This window comes from Rhincodon typus, chromosome 11, assembly GCF_021869965.1.
Source record: "Rhincodon typus isolate 14 chromosome 11, sRhiTyp1.1, whole genome shotgun sequence".
Taxonomy (NCBI): domain Eukaryota; kingdom Metazoa; phylum Chordata; class Chondrichthyes; order Orectolobiformes; family Rhincodontidae; genus Rhincodon; species Rhincodon typus.
Window position 1 is genome coordinate 70,505,468 of NC_063342.1, and position 14,435 is coordinate 70,519,902.

General features: G+C 43.4%; 1 long non-coding RNA gene across 1 annotated transcript in view; it reads right to left on the bottom strand.

Moving 5' to 3' along the window:
• The window catches only part of LOC125484384, a 33,027-nt gene extending 23,418 nt beyond the window's left edge, over positions 1-9,609 (bottom strand). The window contains exon 1 of the long non-coding RNA XR_007263212.1: positions 9,371-9,609. This is a non-coding gene — a long non-coding RNA (uncharacterized LOC125484384). The remainder of the gene's footprint in view (positions 1-9,370) is intronic.
• Positions 9,610-14,435: the final 4,826 nt, after the last annotated feature.

The window sequence follows — 14,435 nt, forward strand, 5'->3', positions numbered from 1 at the left end:
CCCTCACTGGATCCCTATCCCCCACTCACTCTCACTGGATCCCCATCCCCCACTCACCCTCATTCCTCACTGGATCCCCACTCATCCTCACTGGATCCCCATCCCCCACTCACCCTCACTCTTCACTGGATCCCCACCCACCCCCCACTCACCCTCACTGGATCCCCACCCCCCACTCACCCTCACTGGATCCCTACCCCCCACTCACCCTCACTCCTCACTGGATCCCCATCCCCCACTCACCCTCACTCCTCACTGGATCCCCACTCACCCTCACTGGATCCCCATCCCCTATTCACCCTCACTTCTGAGTGGATCCCCACCCCTCCACTCACTCCTCACTGGATCCCCATCCCCCACCCCCTTACTCCTCACTGGAGCCCCACCCCCCACTCCCTCCTCACTGGATCCCCATCCCCCACCCCCCACTCACTCCTCACTGGATCCCCATCCCCCACCCACCCTCACTCCTCACGGATCCCCATCCCCAACTCTCACTCATCCTCACTGGATCCCAATTGCTTGTCCTTTCAGTATTGCAATTCACCCTCAATCCTCACTGGATCCTATTTTGAAGCCTCACAGGATTCCTTCTTGAATGCTTACAGGGTCCCATTCTCAATGCTTGCGGGTTAGCGTTATCAATCCTCTCAGAATCCCATTCCTAATCCTCACAGGATCCCATCACCAATTCACCTCTAATCCTCACAGAATCCCAATCCTCATAAAATCACATTGTTAATCTCCCCCACCCCAAATCCTCACAGGATGCCATTCCTAATTTACCACAATCCCCACAGGATCCCAATCTACACCAGATCCTATTTGGAATCCTCACAGAACCCCATTCCCAATTATCACAGGATCATATTCTGAATTCACCCCAATCTTCACAGGATTCCATCATAATCCTGATGGGATCCCATTACCAATCCTCAAAAGGTCCCATTCTGGATCCTCACAAGATCCAACTCCTAATTCTCATCAGATCCCAACCCTAGTCCTCACTAATGCTTATAGAATCCCAATCTCAATCGTCACAGGATTCCATTCCCAAACCACCCTCAACCCTGTAAGGATCCCAGTGCTAATTATAACAGGATCCCCTCTGAATCCTTGCAGGAAACCATTCTGAATTCACCTCTAATCATCACAGGATACCATTCCCAGTCCTCACAGGACCCCATTCCCAATTCACACTGAATCTTCTTAATGCTCACAGGATCCTGTTTCCTACCCTAATAGGATCCCCTCCTGAATCTTCACAAGATCCCAATCATAATCCACCCTGAATCCTCCCAGAATCTAATGTGGGGAAGTGTGAGGTCATGTGCTTTGGCAACAGGAATATAGGAGCAAATATTATTTAAATGGAGAATTCTCTACTCCAGAGGGCTGTGGAGACTCAGTCATGGAGATGGTTCAAGATAGAGATTGATAGATTGTGAGATATTCAAGCTATCAAGGGATTGGAGGGGGGAAGGCGCAAGAGAGAAGTGGGAGTGGTATTTTTAATTAGGTGTAACATTATGACTGTATTTAGGGAGGATATTCCTGGAAATACGTCCAGGGATGTTATTTGTGTGGAACAGCAAAATAAGAAAGGAATGATCACTTTTTGGAATTGTACTATAGACCCCCAAATAGTCAGCGGGAAGTTGAGAAACAAATTTGTAAGGAAATCTCAGATTTTGACTTTCTGAACATAGACTGGGACTGCCATAGTGTTAAGGGCTTAGATGGAGAGGAATTTATTAAATGTGTACAAGAAAATTTTCTGATTCAATATGTGGATGTACCTACTAGAGAAGGTGCAAAACGTGACCTACTGTTGGGAAATAAGGCAGGGCAGGTGACTGAAGTATCAGTGGGGGAACACTTTGAGGCCAGTGACCGTAATTCTATTAGTTTTAAAATAGTGATGGAAAAGGATAGACCAGATCTTAAAGTTAAAGTTCTACATTGGAGGAAGGCTAATTTTGAAAGTATTAGGCAGGAAAGTTCAAAAGTTGATTGGGGGCGGATGTTTGCAGGTAAAGGGACAGCAGGAAAATGGGTAGTCCTCAAAAATGAGATAACGAGAGTCCAGAGACAGTATGGTCCTGTTAGGGTGAAGGGCAAGGCTGGTCGGTGTTGGGAATGCTGGGTGTCCATATTACAGAGGAGGAGGTGCTGGATGTCTTAAAACACATAAAGGTGGATAAATCCCTGGGACCTGATCAGGTGTGATTAGAACATTGTGAGAAGCTAGGGAAGTGATTGCTGGGCCCCTTGCTGAGATATTTTTATCATTGATAGCCACAGGTGAGGTGCTGGAAGTCTGGAAGTTGGCTAATGTGGTGCCAATATTTAAGAAAGGTGGTAAGGAAAAACCAGGGATCTGTAGACCGGCAAGCCTGACATCGGTGGTAGGCAAGTTGTTGATGGGAATCCTGAGGGACAGAATTTACATGTATTTGGAAAGGCAAGGACTAATTATGGTTAGTCAACATGAATGTGCGTGGGAAATTGTGTCTCACTGACTTGATTGAGTTTTTTGAAGAAGTAACAAAGAGGATTGATGAGGGCAGAGCGGTGGATGTGATCTATGTGGATTTCAGTAAGGCGTTTGACAAGATTCTTCATGGTAGACTGGTTAGCAAGGTTAGATCACATGGAATACAGGGAGAACTAGCCATTTGGATACAGAACTGGCTCGAAGATAGAAGACAGAGGGTGGTGGTGGAGGGTTGCTTTTCAGACTGGAGGCCTGTGACCACCAGTGAGCCACAAGGATTGGTGCTGGGTCCACTGCTTTTTGCTATTTATATAAATGGTTTGGGTGTGGACGCAGGAGGTATGGTTAGTAAATTTGTAGATGACACCAAAATTGGAGGTGGAGTGGACAGCAAAGAAGGTTACCTCGAAGTACAACAGGATATTGATCAGATGGGCCAATGGGCCAAGGACTGGCAGACAGAGCTTAATTTAGATAAATGTGAGGTAATACATTTTGGAAAGGCAAATCAGAGCAGGACTTATACACTTAATGGTAATGTCCTGGGGAGCGTTGCTGAACAAAGAGACCTTGGAGTGCAGGTTCAGAGTTCCTTGAAAGTAGAGTCGCAGGTAGATAGGATAGTGTAGAAGGCATTTGGAGAGCTTGTCTTTATTGGTCAGTGCACTGAGTATAGGAGTTGGGAGGTCATGTTGCAGCTGTATAGAACATTGGTTAGGCCACTTTTGGAATACTGCATGCAGTTCTGGCCTCCCTGCTATAGGAAAAGATTTACAAGGATGTTGCCAGGGTTGGAGGGTTCGAGCTATAGGGAGAGGTTGATTAGTCTGGGACTATTTTCCCTGGAGCATCAGAGGCTGAGGGGTGACCCTATAGAGGTTTATAAAATCATGAGGGGCATGGATAGGGTGAATAGAAAAGATATTTTCCCTGGGGTGGAGGAGTCCAAAACTTGGGGGCATAGGTTTAAGGTGAGAGGGGAAAGATTTAAAAGGGACCTAAGGGGCAACTTTTTCACATAGAGGGTGATGCGTGTATGGAAATGAGTTGTCAGAGGAAGTGGTGGAGGCTGGTATAATTACAACATTTAAAAGGCATTTGGATGGGTCTATGAATAGGAAGGGTTTAGAGGGAAATGGGCCAAATGCTGGCAAATGGGACTAGATTAATTTAGGATTTCTGGTCAGCATGGACAAGTTCGACTGAAGGGTCTGTTTCTGTACTGTACATCTCTATGACTGTATATGGAGATAGTGTAGGAAGATGGTGTAGAACAGAAGTTCACCTGTGATCTGGTTAAATGGTGGTGCAAGCTCAAGGGGCTGAATAGCTTACTGCTGTTGCAATCTCCTGTGTTCTATTCCCTAACTTAAATATCTGCTCACTCCAGCAGCTGTATACCTTTACTGCACTGTGCACAATATACAGGGTGCAGAGAGTCTGTACAGCTCTTCTTAACAGCAACTTTCAAAACTGTGACTTGGACCTCATCACATTGCAAAGACATCAGATGCACTGATGTTCCTCCGTCTCCGTCACATATGTTCAGATGAGGCCAACTTCAACAAGGCAGCTTCCGAAATGACCACCTTCTTTCTCAACCGAGGATTCCCCAGCTCCGTTATCAACAGGGCCCTCAATCAGGTCCGATCCATCTCCCGCACTTCCGCCCTCACCCCTTCTCTTCCCTCCTGCAACAGCGATAGGGTTCCCCTTAGCCTCACCTACCATCCCGCCAGCATCCACATCCAGAAGATCATCAGACGCCATTTCTGCCACCTACAGCAAGCTGCCACCACTAGACACATATTCCCCTCCCCTCCCTTGTCCACCTTCCACAGGGACCGTTCCCTCTGGGACATCCTGGTCCACTGCTCCTTCACCCCCAACACCTCCCCTCAGCCCTACGGCACCTTCCCCTGTAACCGGCAAAGGTGCAACACCTGCCCATTTACCTCCTCCCTCCTCAGCATCCAAGGGCCCAAACATACCTTCCAGGTGAAGCAACACTTCTACGTTCTGCTCGCAAAAACGACCCTGAACTACCTGTTGTCTGCCACTTTAAGGCACCATCCTGCTCCCTGGCCAACATCTCTGTCTCCGGCTTGTTGCTGTGTTCTAGCGAAGCCCAACGCAAGCTGGAGGAGCAACGCCTTATTTTCTGCTTGGGGACCCTACAGCCCTTTGGACTCAATATTGAGTTCAATAATTTTAGGGCCTAAACTCTCCCATGTCCCAGCCCCCTACCCCACACACCAGGCCTTGTTACCACATAGCCTGCTACTACACACCCCTTGTTAGTCACTAACAATCCCCATTAACAACAACTCACCCTCTCAGCTTGATCGTTAGCAACTCCTTTGTCTGTCCAACTGTCTCTCTCTCTCATTGGGCTCTATCCTATCGTTTACTCCCTACCCCACCCACCTCCCTATTTTCTGCATATAAACTGACGTTTTCCAAGCCACCATCAGTTCTGAGGAAGGGTCACCGGACCCAAAACGTTAACTCTGTTTTTTCCTTCACAGATGCTGCCAGACCTGCTGAGCTTTTCCAGCAACTTTGTTTTTGATCAGGTGCACTGAGGTGCTTTGAGTTCCATGTTTAATGGCAACGGAACGAGTTTGTGAGGCCCAACAGTCTACTTCTATTGCCATGTCTGTGTCCTTTGACTAGGCAGATTTTTAAAAAATCTGATTACATTTTGGGACATTTTCCTACATAAAAGATAAGATATAAGTGCTTGAGAATAATCAGGTCTTCCCATTCTACTTATATACAGATTATCAATTGATGATAGATAGGACTATATCTGCAATAAATACTGATAATTGCATGTATAGTTTAAATTTAGATCAGGGTTTCTGAAGAATGATTTTAAAATGATCAATTTGTGAAGTGGGTGGCATGGTGGCTCAGTGGTTAGCACTGCTGCCTCACAGCGCCAGGGACCCAGGTTTGATTCCAGCCTTGGGTGACTGTCTGTGTGGAGTTTGCACATTCTCCCTGTGTCTATGTGGGTTTCCTCCCACAGTCCATAGATGTGCAGGTTAGGGTGGGTTGGTCATGCTAAATTGCCTGTAGTGTTCAGGGATGTGCAGGTTAGATGGATTAGTCATGGGAAATGCAGGTTTACAGGGATGGGGTGAGTCTGTGTGGACTCAATGGGCTGAATGGCCTACTTCCACACTGTAGGGATTCTATGAATGTAAGTTTATATCCTTTGCTATTGAATCAAACTAACTACAATTGAATCTGAACGTGAACTTTTTAGGAATACGACCTATACAAAAATTGGCCATCATCACATACATGTTTGACATAGACTAGACTGGCTATATATGAGCAATTCATGCATAAGGAACTAATTAGCAATCTGTTGTCTTTGCTCAGGATGAAATACTGCTGATGTTGCACAATATTAGGAGTTCTGTATCAAGAAATGCAGAAGAGTAGAATTTGGTATGTTGAAGTTCTGCACTTGCAGCCAGGTGTTATAGTTTGCGTTGTAGTGAGCACAAGGTTCAGATCAGTAACCAGCAACAGCTACCTGCAGTTCATTTGGAGATAACTTTGTGCAGTCTGCTGGCCTCATGTTGATATACTGGCTCGACACAGACAAGTTGTTTTCTTTGTGGAAGGGTGAGGCCGCTGTGCTAGCTGTTTACAACAGGCCAATCTCAAATAATTACTTCTGCATGAATTTAAGTAGTAATTGCATACAAATCCAGAAATGGTAGGACTGTTTATTTTTATTATCATTTCCTGGAATATGGGTGTAGTTAGCTAGGTCAGTATTTATTGCCTGTCCATAATTGCGTAGAGGGCAGATTTCCTTCCCCGAAGGGCATGAAAGAACCAGATGGGTTTTCTGTTTATTCACTCATGGGATGTGGGTGTCACTGGCTGGGCCAGCATTTATTGCCCGTCCCTAGTTGCCCCTAGAGAAGGCGTGGTGAGCTGCCTTCTTGAACCGCAGCAGCCTGTATGCTGTAGGTTGATCCCAATGCCCTCAGGGAGGGAATCCAGGATTTTTGGGAATTCCAGGATTTTGACCCAGTGACAGTGATTATATTTCCGAGTCAGGATGGTGAGTGGCTTGGAGGGGAACATGCAGGTGATGGTGCTCCCTTGTATCTGCTGCCCTCATCCTTCTAGATGGAAGTGGTTATGGGTTTGGAAGGTGCTGTCCAAGGGTCTTTAGTGAATTTCTGCAGTGCACCTTGTAGATGGTACACACTGCTGCTACTGAAGGTCAGTGGTGGAGGGAATGAGTGTTTTACATGATCAAGAATCTTTATGTTAAAAGTTGACCATTAGGCTAGCTTTTAATTCCAGATCTTTATTGAATTTGAATTTCACCATCTGACATGGTGGGATTTGGATCTATATTCCCAGAATATTAGTCGGGGGTTCAAGATTACTGGTGAAGTTACCATTATGCCACCGCCTCCTATTTTGTTTGGAAAGATGACCTGAAAAATCAGTAACTATTATGACAATTGAATAGACCAGTGAATTGGTAACTTTTGTTAAATGCAGATTGACATATTTTTATCTATTATCTACCAATCTTGAGTCTTAAAATGAACATCTCAAAATTAGAACGGAATTAACTTCTAAAGATTTGTTGATGAAGGCATTTAGATTCACTGTGGTAGCACTGGTCTCCATAGAGTGCAAAGACTTGCTTAGGTTATTTACTATACACCTTCTCTTTGAATCTGCTGAAATCTCTGTGTGTTGGTTTAGGGGGAGGTGATGGCCTAGTGGTATTACCACTGAACTGTTAATTCAGAGACCCAGATAATGCTCTGGGGACCTGAGTTTGAATCCCGCCATGGCAGATGGTGACATTTGAATTCAATAAACAGCTGGAATTAAGAATCTAATGATGGCCATGAATCCATTGTCAATTGTCAGGAAAAACCGATCTGGTTCACTAATGCCCTTTAGGGAAGGAAACTGCCATCCTTATCTGGTCTGGCCTACATGTGACTCCAGACCCACAGCAATGTGATTGAATCTGAACTACCCTCTGTGCAATTAGGGATGGGCAATAAATGCTGCCTGGCCAGCGATGCCCACATCCCATGAATGAATAAAGAAAAAAATTGACCATCTTGAAGGGTCAAGGTGAAAGATAATGTAATTAAACAGCTGCAGTGCCATCTTCGAAACACTCTAAAACTATTTGCCAAGCGTCCTTCAACAGCACTTTTCCACATTCCCTATCTTTCCTAATAGAAGGACAAAGGCAGCAGATGCATTGGGAGCATCTTATGATTTGCTAAGGTTATTTGTAAAGAAAAATTATACCAGAGCACAGGATGATGGCAGCTCAGATTCGCTTGTTCCAGACATAGGGAGAAGGTAGGAAATTAAGGCCAGCTATTCTTAATAAGCAGTCAAGTTAATTAGGACACATTAGCACAGATTTCTCAAAGGCAAGGCATGCTTAATCAACCAAATAGAATTTTCTGGGCATTTTCTGTGTTTTTGACAAGGCACCAAATAAAAGATTAATAGGGCTTCAATAACAAAAACTAAATCTGGACCCAAGAGGTGGAGTTGATCCTATTAAGTATCCAGTTCTTTACGTATAAATGATTAACATAGCCGTAAAAAGATTGTTTTTGTATTTTTAGTGCTAAGTGGTGTCATATTTTCGTTAGGACTGACGTTTCTATCAAAGTTTAAATGTGTACGTATTACACTCAATGGGCTAAATGACCTCATTCTGTGGCAAAAAAATGACTCTATAAATGAAAATATAATGTTCCCAGCTGGATTCAGAAGAGGTCAGAGGACACAAATCACAGAGTAAAAGGTTCATGCAGAGGGTGGTGCGTGTATGGAATGAGCTGCCAGAGGAAGTGGTGGCGGCTGGTACAATTACAACATTTTTAAGGAATCTGAATGGGTACATAAATATGAAGGGTTTAGAGGGATATGGACCAAATGCTGCCAAATGGGACTAGATTAATCTAGGATATCTGGTCAGCATGGACAAGTTGTACCAAAGGATCTGTTTCTGTGCTGTACAGCTCTATGATTCTACGCTGCAAATGACCTTCTGCAGGTGTATGGAATGGGAGCCCTCTGATTTAACCTGTACAGATAAATGATTTGGATGTGGGAATTGTGGCCCCATTGTAGAATCAATCCAAAAACTTCACCGGGAAGTACAACAGTATGAAGGATTTCAGTTGTGAAGAAAGACTTGTAAAGTCAGAGATTCTTTCAGTGGGGTTGAGAACGTTAAAAGAGAACCTGATGTTCATTGTCAGGATAGGTCCCTGGGCGAGGGCTCCCAAATTTGTTAGAGTTCTAGATAAGGTATGCCCAAATGGTTAGGTCCTCAGATGAGGGATGAACTGCCTCATCCCCCCGTGCGTCCCACCCCCCCCCCCCCCCTCCCCACCCCCCCCCCCCCATCCCCATTCTCAACCCCTTCCTTGGTTGATCACAACAAGATCAAATTAAAAATTATTCCATCCCTCATGGATACGTTTTCCCAGTCCAAACACATTTATGTCTTTGAGCCAATTTCAGTACTCTGAAACTCAATGACCAGACTGGCACACCAGCATTTTAGTACCTAGAGACCAGGGCTTGCAGTTGGTTTTTAACTGCCTTTGTTGTGTATACTTGGAAGAGTGAAATACAAACATGCCTTCCATCAATTGTCATAAAAACCATCTGGTTCACTAATGTCCTTTAGGGAGACAAATCTTCTGTTCTTACCTGGTCTGGCCAACATGTGACTCCAGACCCGCAGCAATGTGGTTTACTCCAACTCTCCTCCAAAATGGCTTCGGGAGCCACTCGATTCAAAGGCATTTAGAGATATGCAATAAATTCTGGTCTTACCAGTGATGCCCACGTTTGAAGAAAAACTGAAGGGAGAAGCAGAACAGCAGTCCCATTTTCTGTGGCAGTCCAGTCTGCACTGCCCAATGCCATTTTTAGATGCGGGATGTAGGGAAATGAGAGCCCACACTGATTCCAGCAATGGGAGATTGAAATCCTGAAGATCATTTGGTGATAAGATTGACGTGTTCAATTTAAGCAGTGGATAGTGGAAGAAAATCAAACCCTCCGTGTTTGGCTGACATGAAAATGATACGCAGTGGGAAGGGATAGGCTTCTGTTGTTAGAACACATGCTCCTGCATGAGTCACTGCTTCACAAGATAAAGGACAGAACTGGGGACTTCCATTTCAAAAAAAAACTTGGGCCTAGGGGAGGAATGGTGTGATTTTGACAGCAGGTGCTGGCATAACTACAGATTCATGTCACTGTGTGTAATGTTCTACTGTAGCTGGTCAACTTGGAAGACATAACTGACTGAGCACGTGGGTGGAATGGGGATGAGTGTGCAGGCATATGGAACCAGAGGAGGAGAAAAACACGCACTAAAATAGGCAGTATCGTAGAGAGTGAGGAAAGTTATCAGAAATTGCAGCAGGTTCTTGATCAGCTGGGGAAGTATGCCAAGAAATGGCAAATGGAGGTTAATATAGATAAATGTGAGGTGTTGCATTTTAGAATGTTAACTCAAGGTAGGAATTTCATGGTGAATGGTAGGGTCTTAAGGAGTGTATTGGAACAGAGGGACCTTGGAGATCAGGTGCACGGTTCTCTGAAAGTGAAGTCACAGGCAGACAGGGCGGTGAAGAAGGCTTTTGGCACACTGGCTTTCATCAGTCAGGGGATTGAGTATAGAAATTGGGAAGTTATGTTGTAGTTATACAGGACATTGGTGAGGCTGCACTTTGTGTTTAGTTTTGGTCACCTTGCTATAGGGAGGATGTTATTAAATTGGAAAGAGTGCAGAAAAAATTTACAAGGATGTTGCCAAGGGACTCAAGGGACTGAGTTATAGGGAGAGGTTGGACAAGCTAGGACTCTTTCCTTTAGACCACAGGAGACTGAGGATGGGATCTTATAGAAATGAATAAGATCATGAGAGGCATGGATAGTGTGAATGAACTCAGTCTTTTTCCCAGCGTTGGGGAATCGAGGACTAGAGGGCATCAGTTTAGGTAAGAGGGGTGAGAATACATGGGATCCTGAGGAGCAACTTTTTTACACAGAGGTTGGTACGCATATGGAATGAGCTGCCAGGAGAAGTGGTTGAGGTGGGTACGTTAACAACATTTAAAAGGCATTTGGACGAATACACGAATAGGAAAGGTTTAGAAGGATATGGGCTAAGTGCTGGCAGATGGGGTTAGTGTGGATGGATATTTTGGTCGCTATAGACCAATTTGGGCTGAAGGGCCTGCCTCCATGGTGTAGCACTCTATGACTCTATGAAAAGCTGCAGAAACTGGCCTCGTTGTAAAGTGGTGTGGGATCATATTCAATAATGACCGAGATCAGTGAGTGGCGAAAATGGCCTCTTTATTGAGTATTCGCAATAGCAGAATTCAAGGCAGTGATGGAATCCAAAGTACAGTAGCCTCTTTTAGACACCATTTTTACATAAATTAAACGTTTAGCACTATGGTGTCACATAATTGTCTGTATTGTACACAAGTTTGTGTGACATCTGTCCTGGGGAAGTAGGAGATGGTTTAAGCACTTGCTAAATGCTGGCTGTTACTCCTAGTGGGATTAGAATGTGTGTCCGGTCTGAGCTTGCATAATTAAGAGGTGTTAGCCCTTTTGTCTTTAAAGTTAATAATGTTAGTAAAAATACTAGACCTCTATGATCTAGATAAGTGAAAAATTATATGTATACTAAATAAAAGTATAGAGGATATTAAACTGATCTTCTGCAGCTGGGTCATGAGATTTCATTTACGATTGCCGGTTCTCACAGTTCTTACACAGTTTCACGGAAGCACTGTTTTGATAGTAAGTTTCTTAAAGGGTGTAGCAGCCCTATTCAATGTGTATTTAAGAAGTATCAATCTGTGCGCTAGTACAAGATGGTTGATCTAAATAAAAGTTAGAAATGGGTAGTGTATAAGGGAATTTCAAAGAGATAAGGAGCAGCAGACTGTAGGAAACTGTTCAATGTCCTGCAACCTATTCAGATCCCGAGAGATGGTTGCTAAGGGCTAATTAATCTTATAATCTTTCCATAGTTTCGAGTGAGTTATGGAGACACGATGGTGGGGATGACATTGTTCTGAGTAGGTTACTGTATTAACACTTATTCAGGGGTAGCCTTTCATACAGAAACAGGTCTAAATGCTGCTTGCAACATGGAGTTGATAAGAATTGAAAGGTGTAAAGAAACAGTAATGGGTTGGAAGGGATTTTTAATTTAGTTTATCTTGTAAGAGTAAAATGTGCTACAAAAATACAGTTTTGTAAATGAGTGAATGGAAATGTGGTATAGTAAACAGTGAGTGAGTTAGTAAAGAGAATCATAGTACAACAGTTCACACTGGCAACATTCCCAGGTTTAATCATAAAACAAGCAGGCAACATTTTCATTTTTTTTCCAGATGTTTTATTTCGCTTCCTGTACATGAATATGACATTCAAGGGTATGTGTTACAACATGACACAACACTGAAAACATCAAATAGTTAAGCCTCCACTTGGTATAAAGACAAAAGAGCAACATTGGGTTTGGAAAGAACATCTGATAATTCATCCATTGGTGGTAATGACTGATCACCTAAATGTCTAGGTTTACATTCTGGGGACATAAGTACAAATCTCACATTGGCAGCTGGTGAGATTTAGAATTAAATTTAATAAAAATCTGGAATGCAATGTTAGTAACAGTAACCATGAAGCTATTATCAATCATTCATAACAACCCTTCTAATTCACTAATGTCCTTTAAAAAAGGAAATCTGCTACCCCTGCCTGATCTGGCCTATATATGATTCCAGACCAATGACAATGTAGTTGGTTCAAAACTGCCCTCTGAAGAGGCCTTGCAAGACTCTCTCGGATCGAGACAATTAAGGGATGACAACACCCATCTCCCATGAAATAATGCATTTTAAAAATATATTGGAAAGTATTTGATCCAGTAGTATCTGCTTGAAAAACTTACACCTCAGTTCCTTTTTTAAATTTTTCCCTTCTCACCTTAAATCTATGCCCTATAGTTTTGGACTCTATCAGCCTCTGCCACCCCCTAGAAGCCCCAGCCTATTTAGCGTCTACCTATAACTCAAACTCTCCAGTCCTGGCAACATCCTTGTAAATCTTTTCTGCATCCTCTCAAGTTTAACAGCATCCTTCCTATAGAAGGGTGACGAGTTAGTAACATCTTCAGTGACTTTTCATCCTCTTTAGAGGAATCTGCAGACAGTGATCTAGCAATGCTTACATTGAAGGGCCTGGCAACAGCTGCAAAGAGGGATTCAGTAGATTCTACTTAGTGGGATCCAGCAATGTCCACATAGTGGGATCTGTTGACAGCTTCATTAATGTAGTGTAGTAACTCCTACGTGGGGACATTGAGTCACATCTACATAAGAGAGTTCCAGTGGTACTAACATAGGGGCACCCAGCAGCAACTACATCGAGTGATATAGAAACACTTACATAAGCTCAATGTCTGCAAAAAGTGGTAGGGTAACATCGACCTGGGGTAATATACAGCAAAAGAGAATGGTCTAGTAATTTAGTATCGTGAAACACACAATGTGGTTCAGAAATATCTACATAAGAGTGAAAGTTGTCTAGAGGTTTAGTAATGCCCACATGTACATAGGTTTTGAACTTATTTTCTTTCCCTCTGATTTTTGATTAATGTACGTTTGTACTCCTGGAACAATGGTTGGATATGTAGAAAAAATTTCTACTTCCAGTCTTCAATTAGCTGACTAAAAATGAGCTCAGATTCAATTTATTACACTTCCAAACTTATCACTCATTATTTCAGATTCCACTGGATGTCGGTAATCCCCATTCTGGCAAAGTGACAGGCGAATAAAATTTCTTTTCTTATATATATTTTTTAAAATGACGCAGGTGTCAGTTCATGTTTGTATTTTTTTATTTTCTACTTGTTCTTTCTTGTAGCAGTTAAATGCAGCCAGCACCAGTTGTCCTAAAAAGCAGCTGAAAGTTTCCGTTTTGGAGATAGCAGCCAACTCCAGGTAACTGAACACTTTGGTTATTATCAGAACTGAGAGATAAATCAAACAGAATGTTGTACAAGGGATTACCGGAGCAACAGACAATTGATGTTGTGGGTCAGATCAGTCCTTAGGCTTGATTAGACATCAGAGTTCCAAAGAAAAACAGGGAAATGGCAGTGCATAATTTTGCTTTTTATTGTATGTCTTTTGGTTTCTAACGGTATTAATCAATTCTAATTGGTACATTTTGTAAATGTAAAAGCGAAGACACGCAGAATGTAAGGAATATGGGTTAGGTGGGTGGTAAAGGCACTCTTATAATCAATGCCACACATTTATAAATGGTGCTGAAGATAAGGAGCTCCTGAAAGCAGACGTTTCCTGCTGTGGTTTGAGTACAATGACTTGCAACATGTTCCAAGCTGCAGCAGTAACGGCCATTTATTTTCAATTACTGTGAGCTCCCTAATTTTCAGCAAATATTAAACAAGGCTTCAATTGTCACTTAAATTCACAAGTGGACTCTTCTGTGCTCTGCAGAGACACAGAGAGAGAGTGCGTGTGTATGTGTGTGTGTGTGGGAGAGGGAGAGTTTGTATGTGTGTGTGTGTGGGAGAGGGAGAGTTTGTATGTGTATGTGTGTGTGTGGGAGAGGGAGAATCTGTATGTGTGTGTGTCTGGGAGAGGGAGAGTCTGTATGTGTGTGTGTGTGTCTGGGAGAGGGAGAGTGTGTGTGTGTGTGTGTCTGGGAGAGGGAGAGTGTGTGTGTGTGTCTGGGAGAGGGTGTGTGTGTGTGTGTGTGTCTGGGAGAGGGAGAGTGTGTGTGTGTGTCTGGGAGAGGGAGTGTGTGTGTGTCTGTCTGGGAGAGGGAGAGT